Raw genomic sequence first — 13,932 nt, forward strand, 5'->3', positions numbered from 1 at the left:
TTCTACCGCTAACAGACTGCCGTCCAGTTTGACTCCCTGGGCACGGACCGGGTCACCGCCACGAGACTACAACCCTAAACAGATCCGGCTCCGGGTAAGCTCCCGCGTGCGCAACGCAGCGCGACACAGGCCCAGGGGCGCGTCACTTGCCTGCCCGGAGGCTCCGCTGTCACGTGCTGTGACCACCAGCTATTCCAGACTCTTGCCCGCTCACCTGGGAGCGCTTCTCCGCTACCTGCCTGCTTGCCTACCTGGAGGCTCCGCCGTCACGTGCTGTGACCACCTGCTATTCCAGAGACTCTCGCTTGCTCACCTGGGAGCACACATCCTCCATCTGCCTTGCTAGCCTACCTGGAGGTTCAGCCATCACAGGTCGTACCTACCCTTTACCTAGAGACTGCCCCGGTCACTTGCCGTGACCTCCAGCCCGTTCTTCTAGAGACTGCCCCGGTCACTTGCCGTGACCTCCAGCCCGTTCTTCCAGAGACTGCCCCGGTCACTTGCCGTGACCTCCAGCCCGTTCTTCCAGAGACTGCCCTGATCACTTGCCGTGACCTCCTGCCCGTACACCCAGAGACTGTCCCGGTCACCTGCTGTGACTGCCTGCCTGGTCGCCACCCGCTCCCTTACAAGGACCGCTCCCTTGTATAGTAGCCCAGAGGTTCCGCCTCCCAGACCCGTTACAGTTTGCTCAGGCCATGGAACCCGGTGGCACCCAAGCTCCCTCGCTCTCGGACCTGTGTCATGAACTGTCCCGTCAAAGGTCCCAACAGGAGTCCATCCTGGGTCACCTGCGGAATGTCAATACTCGCCTGGACACTCTGACTGCTCCACCAACAACCTCCGCCAGTGCCATGTCTCGCAATCCGGCAGCTCCGCTGTCCACTAACACCATGATATCCTACTCCGGACCTCGGCTTTCTGCACCTCCTCGCTTCGGAGGCGACTCAGCCCAGGCTCGGGGCTTCATAAATCAGTACACCCTGCACTTTGAACTATTGTCCCACCAGTTTAACTCCGACCGAGCCAAAATTGCATTCATCATGTCCCATCTCACCGGGGAGGCCCTGGCCTGGCTAAATCCTCTATGGGAGAGAGGAGACCCCCTGGTGTCCAACTTGCCTGCTTTTCTCACGGCTTTCCGGAAAGTCTTCGACGAACCCGGACGGAAGACCTCATCCGCATCATCGTTGCTACGCCTCCGTCAGGAAAGTCTCACCGTGGGCCAATATGCCATACGGTTCCGTACCCTTGCCTCGGAGCTGGCCTGGGATAACGACGCTCTGGTTTCCGTCTTCTGGGAGGGTCTGTCCGGCCGTATTAAAGATGAACTTGCCGGTCGGGACATTCCTACCACTCTCGATGACTTAATAACTCTTGCCACCCGGATTGACCTACGGTTCCAGGAGCGTGCCAGAGAGGTCACCCGTGAGAGGAGGTTACCACGTCTAGCTCCTACTTTTCAGAAACCCGTCACTCCTTCTGTCTCTATCCAGGTACACCCTCCTGAGCCTATGCAGGTCGACCAGACCAAGATGGTCAAGACCCGTCAGGACTTACGCCGTGCCGAGGGGACCTGCTTCTACTGTGGCAGTAAGGAGCACCGGATCCGTGCCTGCCCGGAGAGGTCGGGAAACGCCTGTGTCTAGGTTCGCTCAGAGAGGTCCACCTAGACAAGAATAAATCCTCTCCATCCCTGCTGTTGTCAGTTTCAATCGTCTACGGGGAGAACCGTTACTTCGAACTAGCCCAACTGGACTCTGGAGCAGCCGGGAATCTTATTTCACAGTCCCTGGTAGAGAAATACCGCATCCCCACCAAACCTCTGGCTGTACCCTTGTCTGTTGCTGCCGTGGATGGGGGGCTCTTACCACGCCCCATCCAACTCATCACCGAATCCATTACTCTGCAGGTGGGAATGCTGCATTCTGAAAGTATCTCCTTCCATGTTCTGCCTGGACTCTCTCACGCCCTCTTGCTAGGCCTACCTTGGCTCCAGAAACATGCACCCGTTCTTGACTGGCAGACCGGAGAAGTCCTTCGCTGGGGACAGGGCTGCCATAAGACCTGTCTGGTTCCCGTTCATCCCGTCCGTCCTTCTCCTACCCCAGCTAATCTACCTGGACTTCCGATTCCTTATTGGTCTTATGCTGATGTCTTTAATAAAAAGGAGGCAGAGACACTACCCCCTCATAGACCATACGACTGCCCTATCGACCTGTTACCTGGTACTTCTCCTCCCCGTGGGCGTATTTATCCATTATCCGCTGCTGAGACCCGGTCGATGTCCGAATATATTGAGGAGAATCTGGCCAGGGGATTCATCCGGAAATCTACCTCCCCGGCGGGAGCAGGCTTCTTTTTCGTCAAAAAGAAGGACGGCTCTCTCCGTCCCTGTATAGACTATAGAGGCCTTAACCAGATGACGGTGAAGAATAGGTACCCCCTTCCGCTCATTCCGGAGTTATTTGATCGTCTGAGGGGGGCTAGAATCTTCACCAAACTGGACCTCCGTGGGGCGTACAACCTGGTTCGTATCCGTCAGGGGGATGAATGGAAGACGGCATTCAACACCCGGGACGGCCACTATGAATATCTGGTAATGCCCTTTGGCCTCTGTAACGCTCCTGCCGTCTTTCAAGAGTTGGTCAATGACATCTTCCGGGACCTTCTCTACTCCTGCGTAGTGGTGTACCTGGACGACATCTTGGTCTTCTCTCCGGATCTCCAGACTCACCGGAGGGATGTTCGTCAGGTCCTGCTCAGGCTCAGGCAGAACCATCTCTACGCTAAATATGAGAAGTGCCTCTTTGAGCAGACCTCGCTTCCGTTTCTGGGCTACATTATCTCTCAGACCGGCCTACAAATGGATCCTGAGAAACTGTCTGCCATCGAGAAATGGCCCCGACCAGAGGGGTTGAAGGCTATTCAACGGTTCCTGGGCTTCGCCAACTATTACCGCCTCTTCATCCCGCACTTCTCTTCCCGTACTGCCCCAATTTCCGCGCTCACCCGTAAGGGTACTAATCCCAAAGAGTGGCTGCCCGAAGCAGAGGAGGCCTTTCTTTCCCTAAAACAGGCCTTCTTTTCCGCCCCGGTGCTGCATCGCCTGGACGGCAACAAGCAGTTCTTCCTGGAAGTTGACGCCTCCTCCTCTGGAGCCGGAGCGGTACTTACTCAAAAATCATCTTCCGGGAGAATGGTAACTTGTGGCTTCTTCTCCAAACTCTTCTCCTCTTCTGAGCGCAACTATTCCATAGGAGACCGAGAGTTATTGGCCATCAAGCTGGCGTTGGAGGATTGGCGTTACCTACTCGAGGGGGCTCTTCATCCGGTAATAATTTACACTGACCACAAGAACTTGGCTTACCTCCAGCATGCCCAGAGACTTAACCCGCGCCAAGCCCGGTGGTCCTTGTTTTTTGCTCGCTTTGATTTTGTTCTTCATTTTCGCCCGGCAGACAAAAAAGTCAAAGCAGACGCCTTGTCCCGATCCTTTCTGGTGTCCGATCTCGAGGAAGAACCTAAACATATCATCGATCCCGCCAGAGTAATGCAGGTGGCTCCCGTGAGTCTAAATCGTCTCCCTCCCGGTAAGACGTTTGTTTCAGTACCTGATCGGGAGAAGATCCTACACTGGGGCCATTCGTCTAAACTAGCTGGCCACGCCGGTCAGAAAAAGACCCTCCAGCTTATTGCCCGGCACTATTGGTGGCCTACCCTGCACAAGGACATAATAGACTTTGTTTCTGCCTGTGTGTCCTGCGCCCGCAACAAAGTCCCGAGACATCTGCCAGCCGGACGCCTCCTTCCGCTTCCTGTACCTGCTGCCCCCTGGCAGCATATAGCAATGGACTTTATAACTGATCTCCCCGTCTCTGCCGGTTGTACGGTCATTTGGGTGGTCGCTGACCGCTTTTCCAAGATGGCTCACTTTATTCCCCTGCCAGGCCTTCCGTCTGCACCCGAGCTGGCTAAAGACTTTATCCGCCACATCTTCCGTCTTCATGGCCTGCCCCTCCACATCGTGTCGGATCGTGGGGTACAGTTCACCTCACGTTTCTGGAGAGCCACTTGTAAACTACTAGACGTCACCCTGGACTTCTCTTCCGCTTACCACCCACAGTCCAATGGTCAAGTGGAGTGGATCAATCAGAACCTGACCAGTTACCTCCGGCACTTCGTTAATGCCCACCATTCTGACTGGGTGGATCTCCTACCATGGGCCGAGTTCTCTTATAATAATCACGAGAGCGAATCCTCCTCCAAATCCCCGTTTTTTGTAGTCTTTGGTCAGCATCCTCAGATTCCTTTTCCTGTCTCCACCTCTGTGGACAACCCGGCTGCGGAATCTCTCGTTAGCAAATTTTCCTCCATATGGGAGAGTACCCGGTCCGCACTCCTTCTGTCATCCGAGCGTATGAAAAGACACGCTGACAAAAAACGCCTGGATCCTCCACAATTTCATCCAGGAGATAAGGTCTGGCTCTCATCTAAATATGTTCGACTCAAGATACCTCCTTACAAGTTAGGGCCTCGGTTCATCGGTCCTCTGGAGGTCATCAGTCAGATCAACCCAGTGGCCTATAAATTGAAACTCCCGGCCAACTTACGGATCCCTAACTCCTTCCATGTATCTCTCCTCAAACCCGTGGTGCTTAACTCTTTTTCCAAGTCTACAGGTACGCCTCCTGCTCCGGTTTCTGCTGAGGACGAGTTTGAGGTAGAGAACATTCTTGCCACCAAAAGGGTAAGAGGAAAGACCTTTTTTCTGGTAGATTGGAAGGGGTTTGGTCCTGAGGAGAGAACGTGGGAGCCCCGGGAGAACATCCATGCCCCTCTCATCCTAGCTAAATTTCTATCTGGCCTAAAAAAGGGGGGGCCTAAAGGGGGGGGTACTGTAGTGCCGGCGTCCCTGCCCTCTGCTAGGCAGGGACGCTGTTCCCCTCACCGCTCTGCTCCGTGCCCGGCGTCCCTCTCCCGCTCTGCTGGCAGCGCGCGCTCCTTCCTGGCCACTGTGCTTAGGGCGCGCGCGCGCGCCCTCCCTCCCTCTTAAAGGGGCCGCGCGCGCCGTCCTAAGGAGTCCCCGGCCAATGGCCGGAGGACTTTACCATATATAAGGCACCTCCTCCAAAATGGAGGTGCCCGAGCAATGTTGTTGCACCGTTCTACTCTGCTTCAGCCCTCAGGTCCCGTTGCCAGTTACCTGCCAGTTACCTGCCAGATTCCTGCCAGCTTGCTGTCCTAATCCTGCCTGATTTCCTGTTACCTGCCTGCTTGCCTGAGGTCCGACGGTCTGCCTTACAACTCCGGTCAGTCTGTCTATGGACCAGCTTGCCCGCTCACCTGGGAGCGCTTCTCCGCTACCTGCCTGCTTGCCTGCCCGGAGGCTCCGCTGTCACGTGCTGTGACCACCAGCTATTCCAGACTCTTGCCCGCTCACCTGGGAGCGCTTCTCCGCTACCTGCCTGCTTGCCTACCTGGAGGCTCCGCCGTCACGTGCTGTGACCACATGCTATTCCAGAGACTCTCGCTTGCTCACCTGGGAGCACACATCCTCCATCTGCCTTGCTAGCCTACCTGGAGGTTCAGCCATCACAGGTCGTACCTACCCTTTACCTAGAGACTGCCCCGGTCACTTGCCGTGACCTCCAGCCCGTTCTTCCAGAGACTGCCCCGGTCACTTGCCGTGACCTCCAGCCCGTTCTTCCAGAGACTGCCCTGATCACTTGCCGTGACCTCCTGCCCGTACACCCAGAGACTGTCCCGGTCACCTGCTGTGACTGCCTGCCTGGTCGCCACCCGCTCCCTTACAAGGACCGCTCCCTTGTATAGTAGCCCAGAGGTTCCGCCTCCCAGACCCGTTACATGTATCTCTTTAATAAGAACTAATTAGAGCTCAAGAACTTTACAAACAGAAGGAGAAGAAATAAAAGCCTGAAAAAGTCGCCCGTTCTCCTGGAATAACTTTCAGAATTTCTTCTCAAAGTTCTACAGAACAAAGAATTCAGACAAGATATTATACCCACGAGAAGAAAAACTCCACAGACGATTCCTCATCTCAAACTGAAAGGACAGAAAATACCAATATCCCCTACGTGCAAGAATATAACTACTATAATACTGCCCCCTATATACAGCACTATAACTACTATAATACTGCTCCTATGTACAAGAATATAACTACTATAATACTGCTCCTATGTACAAGAATATAACTACTATAATACTGCCCCCTATGTACAAGAATATAACTACTATAATACTGCTCCTATGTACAGGAATATAACTACTATAATACTGTCCCCTATGTACAAGAATATAACTACTATAATACTGCTCCTATGTACAAGAATATAACTACTATAATACTGCCCTTTATGTACAAGAATATAACTACTATAATACTGCTCCTATGTACAAGAATATAACTACTATAATACTGCTCCTATGTACAAGAATATAACTACTATAATACTGCCCCCTATGTAAAATAATATAACTACTATAATACTGCTCCCTATGTACAAGAATATAACTACTATAATACTGCCCCCATGTACAAGAATATAACTACTATAATACTGCCCCCTATGTACAAGAATATAACTACTATAATACTACCCCCTAGGTACAAGAATATAACTACTATAATACTGCCCCTACGTACAAGAATATAACTACTATAATACTACCCCTATGTACAAGAATATAACTACTATAATACTGCTCCTATGTACAAGAATATAACTACTATAATACTGCCCCTATGTACAAGAATATAACTACTATAATACTGCTCCTATGGACAAGAATATAACTACTATAATACTGCTCCTATGTACAAGAATATATCTACTATAATACTGCTCCTATGTACAGGAATATAACTACTATAATACTGTCCCCTATGTACAAGAATATAACTACTATAATACTGCTCCTATGTACAAGAATATAACTACTATAATACTACTCCTATGTACAAGAATATAACTACTATAATACTGCTCCTATGTACAAGAATATAACTACTATAATACTGCCCCTATGTACAAGAATATAACTACTATAATACTACTCCTATGTACAAGAATATATCTACTATAATACTGCTCCTATGTACAAGAATATAACTACTATAATACTGCCCCCTATGTACAAGAATATAACTACTATAATACTGCCCCTATGTACAAGAATATAACTACTATAATACTGCCCCCTATGTATAAGAATATAACTACTATAATACTGCCCCTATGTACAAGAATATAACTACAATAATACTGCTCCTATGTACAAGAATATAACTACTATAATACTGCTCCTATGTACAAGAATATAACTACTATAATACTGCTCCAATGTACAAGAATATAACTACTATAATACTGCTCCTATGTACAAGAATATAACTACTATAATACTGCCCCCTATGTACAAGAATATAACTACTATAATACTGCTCCTATGTACAAGAATATAACTACTATAATACTGCCCCCTATGTACAAGAATATAACTACTATAATACTGCCCCTATGTACAAGAATATAACTACTATAATACTGCCCCCTATGTACAAGAATATATCTACTATAATGCTGCTCCTATGTACAAGAATATAGCTACTATAATACTGCCCCCTATGTACAAGAATATAACTACTATAATACTGCCCCTATGTACAAGAATATTACTACTATAATACTGCCCCTATGTACAAGAATATAACTACTATAATACTGCTCCTATGTACAAGAATAAAACTACAATAATACTGCCCCTATGTATAAGAATATCACTACTATAATACTGCGCCCTATGTACAAGAATATAACTACTATAATACTGCCCCCTATGTACAAGAATATAACTACTATAATACTGCCCCTATGTACAAGAATATAACTACTATAATACTGCCCTCTATGTACAAGAATATAACTACAATAATACTGCCCCTATGTACAAGAATATCACTACTATAATACTGCGCCCCATGTACAAGAATATAACTACTATAATACTGCCCCTATGTACAAGAATATAACTACTATAATACTGCCCCTATGTACAATAATATAACTACTATAATACTGCCCCTATGTACAAGAATATAACTACTATAATACTGCCCCTATGTACAAGAATATAACTACTATAATACTGCTCCTATGTACAAGAATATAACTACAATAATACTGCCCCTATGTACAAGAATATCACTACTATAATACTGCTCCTTTGTACAAGAATATAGCTACTATAATACTGCCCCTATGCACAAGAATATAACTACTATAATACTGCTCCTATGCAAAAGAATATAACTACTATAATACTGCCCCTATGTACACGAATATAGCTACTATAATACTGCCCCTATGTACAAGAATATAACTACTATAATACTGCCCCTATGTACAAGAATATAACTACTATAATACTGCCCCTATGTACAAGAATATAACTACTATAATACTACTCCTATGTACAAGAATATAACTACTATAATATTGCCCCTATGTACAAGAATATAACTACTATAATACTGCCCCTATGTACAAGAATATAACTACTATAATACTGCCCCCTATGTGCAAGAATATAGCTACTATAATACTGCCCCCTATGTACAAGAATATATCTACTATAATACTGCTCCTATGCACAAGAATATAACTACTATAATACTGCTCCTATGTACAAGAATATAACTACTATAATACTGCCCCTATGCACAAGAATATAACTACTATAATACTGCTCCTATGTACAAGAATATAACTACTATAATACTGCCCCCTATGTACAAGAATATAACTACTATAATACTGCCCGCATGTACAAGAATATAACTACTATAATACTGCCCCCTATGCACAAGAATATAACTACTATAATACTGCTCCTATGTACAAGAATATAACTACTATAATACTGCTCCTATGTACAAGAATATAACTACAATAATACTGCTCCTATGTACAAGAATATCACTACAATAATACTGCCCCTATGTACAAGAATATCACTACTATAATACTGCCCCTATGTACAAGAATATAACTACTATAATACTGCTCCTTTGTACAAGAATATAGCTACTATAATACTGCCCCTATGTACAAGAATATAACTACTATAATACTGCCCCCTATGTACAAGAATATATCTACTATAATGCTGCTCCTATGTACAAGAATATAGCTACTATAATACTGCCCCCTATGTACAAGAATATAACTACTATAATACTGCCCCTATGTACAAGAATATAACTACTATAATACTGCCCCCTATGTGCAAGAATATAACTACTCTAATACTGCCCCCTATGTACAAGAATATATCTACTATAATACTGCTCCTATGCACAAGAATATAACTACTATAATACTGTCCCTATGTACAAGAATATAACTACTATAATACTGCCCCTATGTACAAGAATATCACTACTATAATACTGCCCCCTATGTGCAAGAATATAACTACTATAATACTGCCCCCTATGTACAAGAATATATCTACTATAATACTGCTCCTATGCACAAGAATATAACTACTATAATACTGCTCCTATGTACAAGAATATAACTACTATAATACTGCCCATATGTACAAGAATATAACTACTATAATACTGCCCTATGTACAAGAATATAACTACTATAATACTGCCCCCTATGTACAAGAATATAACTACTATAATACTGCCCCTATGTACAAGAATATAACTACTATAATACTGCCCCCTATGTACAAGAATATATCTACTATAATGCTGCTCCTATGTACAAGAATATAGCTACTATAATACTGCCCCCTATGTACAAGAATATAACTACTATAATACTGCCCCTATGTACAAGAATATAACTACTATAATACTGCCCCTATGTACAAGAATATAACTACTATAATACTGCTCCTATGTGCAAGAATATAACTACAATAATACTGCCCCTATGTACAAGAATATCACTACTATAATACTGCGCCCTATGTACAAGAATATAACTACTATAATACTGCCCCCTATGTACAAGAATATAATTACTATAATACTGCCCCTATGTACAAGAATATAACTACTATAATACTGCCCCTATGTACAAGAATATAACTACTATAATACTGCTCCTATGTACAAGAATATAACTACAATAATACTGCCCCTATGTACAAGAATATCACTACTATAATACTGCGCCCTATGTACAAGAATATAACTACTATAATACTGCCCCTATGTACAAGAATATAACTACTATAATACTGCCCCTATGTACAAGAATATAACTACTATAATACTGCCCCCTATGTGCAAGAATATAGCTACTATAATACTGCCCCCTATGTACAAGAATATATCTACTATAATACTGCTCCTATGCACAAGAATATAACTACTATAATACTGCCCCCTATGTACAAGAATATAAATACTATAATACTGCCCCTATGTATAAGAATATAACTACTATGATACTGCCCCCTATGTACAAGAATATAACTACTATAATACTGCCCGTATGTACAAGAATATAACTACTATAATACTGCCCCCTATGCACAAGAATATATCTACTATAATACTGCTCCTATGTACAAGAATATAACTACTATAATACTGCTCCTATGTACAAGAATATAACTACAATAATACTGCCCCTATGTACAAGAATATCACTACTATAATACTGCCCCTATGTACAAGAATATCACTACTATAATACTGCTCCTATGTACAAGAATATAGCTACTATAATACTGCCCCCTATGTACAAGAATATAACTACTATAATACTGCCCCTATGTACAAGAATATAACTACTATAATACTGCCCCCTATGTGCAAGAATATAACTACTCTAATACTGCCACCTATGTACAAGAATATATCTACTATAATACTGCTCCTATGCACAAGAATATAACTACTATAATACTGCCCCTATGTACAAGAATATAACTACTATAATACTGCCCCTATGTACAAGAATATAACTACTATAATACTGCCCCTATGTAGAAGAATATAACTACTATAATACTGCTCCTTTGTACAAGAATATAGCTACTATAATACTGCCCCTATGTACAAGAATATAACTACTATAATACTGCCCCTATGTACAAGAATATAACTACTATAATACTGCCCCCTATGTACAAGAATATAACTACTATAATACTGCTCCTATGTACAAGAATATAACTACTATAATACTGCCCCCTATGTACAAGAATGTAACTACTATAATACTGCCCGTATGTACAATAATATAACTACTATAATACTGCCCCCTATGCACAAGAATATAACTACTATAATACTGCCCCTATGTACAAGAGTATAACTACTATAATACTGCCCCTATGTACAAGAATATAACTACTATAATACTGCTCCTATGTACAAGAATATAACTACAATAATACTGCCCCTATGTACATGAATATCACTACTATAATACTGCGCCCTATGTACAAGAATATAACTACTATAATACTGCCCCTATGTACAAGAATATAACTACTATAATACTGCCCCCTATGTACAATAATATAACTACTATAATACTGCCCCTATGTACAAGAATATAACTACTATAATACTGCTCCTATGTACAAGAATATAACTACAATAATACTGCCCCTATGTACAAGAATATCACTGCTATAATACTGCTCCTTTGTACAAGAATATAGCTACTATAATACTGCCCCTATGTACAAGAATATAACTACTATAATACTGCCCCTATGTACAAGAATATAACTACTATAATACTGCTCCTATGTACAAGAATATAGCTACTATAATACTGCTCCTATGTACAAGAATATAACTACTATAATATTGCCCCTATGTACAAGAATATAACTACTATAATACTGCCCCTATGTACAAGAATATAACTACTATAATACTGCCCCCTATGTGCAAGAATATAGCTACTATAATACTGCCCCCTATGTACAAGAATATATCTACTATAATACTGCTCCTATGCACAAGAATATAACTACTATAATACTGCCCCCTATGTACAAGAATATAACTACTATAATACTGCCCCTATGTATAAGAATATAACTACTATGATACTGCCCCCTATGTACAAGAATATAACTACTATAATACTGCTCCTATGTACAAGAATATAACTACTATAATACTGCCCCCTATGTTCAAGAATATAACTACTATAATACTGCCCGTATGTACAAGAATATAACTACTATAATACTGCCCCCTATGCACAAGAATATATCTACTATAATACTGCTCCTATGTACAAGAATATAACTACTATAATACTGCTCCTATGTACAAGAATATAACTACAATAATACTGCCCCTATGTACAAGAATATCACTACTATAATTCTGCCCCTATGTACAAGAATATCACTACTATAATACTGCTCCTATGTACAAGAATATAGCTACTATAAAACTGCCCCCTATGTACAAGAATATAACTACTATAATACTGCCCCTATGTACAAGAATATAACTACTATAATACTGCCCCCTATGTGCAAGAATATAACTACTCTAATACTGCCACCTATGTACAAGAATATATCTACTATAATACTGCTCCTATGCACAAGAATATAACTACAATAATACTGCCCCTATGTACAAGAATATAACTACTATAATACTGCCCCTATGTACAAGAATATCACTACTATAATACTGCCCCCTATGTGCAAGAATATAACTACTATAATACTGCCCCCTATGTACAAGAATATATCTACTATAATACTGCTCCTATGCACAAGAATATAACTACTATAATACTGCTCCTATGTACAAGAATATAACTACTATAATACTGCCCCTATGTACAAGAATATAACTACTATAATACAGCCCCTATGTACAAGAATATAACTACTATAATACTGCCCCCTATGTACAAGAATATAACTACTATAATACTGCCCCTATGTACAAGAATATAACTACTATAATACTGCCCCCTATGTACAAGAATATAACTACTATAATACTGCTCCTATGTACAAGAATATAACTACTATAATACTGCCCCATATGTACAAGAATATAACTACTATAATACTGACCGTATGTACAATAATATAACTACTATAATACTGCCCCCTATGCACAAGAATATAACTACTATAATACTGCTCCTATGTACAAGAATATAACTACTATAATACTGCTCCTATGTACAAGAATATAACTACAATAATACTGCCCCTATATACAAGAATATCACTACTATAATACTGCCCCTATGTACAAGAATATAACTACTATAATACTGCTCCTTTGTACAAGAATATAGCTACTATAATACTGCCCCTATGTACAAGAATATAACTACTATAATACTGCTCCTATATACAAGAATATAACTACTATAATACTGCTCCTATGTACAAGAATATAACTACTATAATACTGCCCCGATGTACAAGAATATAACTAATATAATACTGCCCCCTATGTACAAGAATCTATCTACTATAATGCTGCTCCTATGTACAAGAATATAGCTACTATAATACTGCCCCCTATGTACAAGAATATAACTACTATAATACTGCCCCTATGTACAAGATAATAACTACTATAATACTGCTCCTTTGTACAAGAATATAGCTACTATAATACTGCCCCTATGTACAAGATAATAACTACTATAATACTGCCCCCTATGTGCAAGAATATAACTACTATAATACTGCCCCCTATGTACAAGAATTTATCTACTATAATACTGCTCCTATCCACAAGAATATAACTACTATAATACTGCCCCTATGTACAAGAATATAACTACTATAATACTGCCCCTATGTACAAGAATATCACTACTATAATACTGCGCCCTATGTAGAAGAATATAACTACTATAATACTGCCCC

Source organism: Phyllobates terribilis, unplaced genomic scaffold (genome assembly GCF_046119375.1).
Source record: "Phyllobates terribilis strain yellow unplaced genomic scaffold, ASM4611937v1 Scaffold_7__3_contigs__length_470593459, whole genome shotgun sequence".
NCBI lineage: Eukaryota > Metazoa > Chordata > Amphibia > Anura > Dendrobatidae > Phyllobates > Phyllobates terribilis.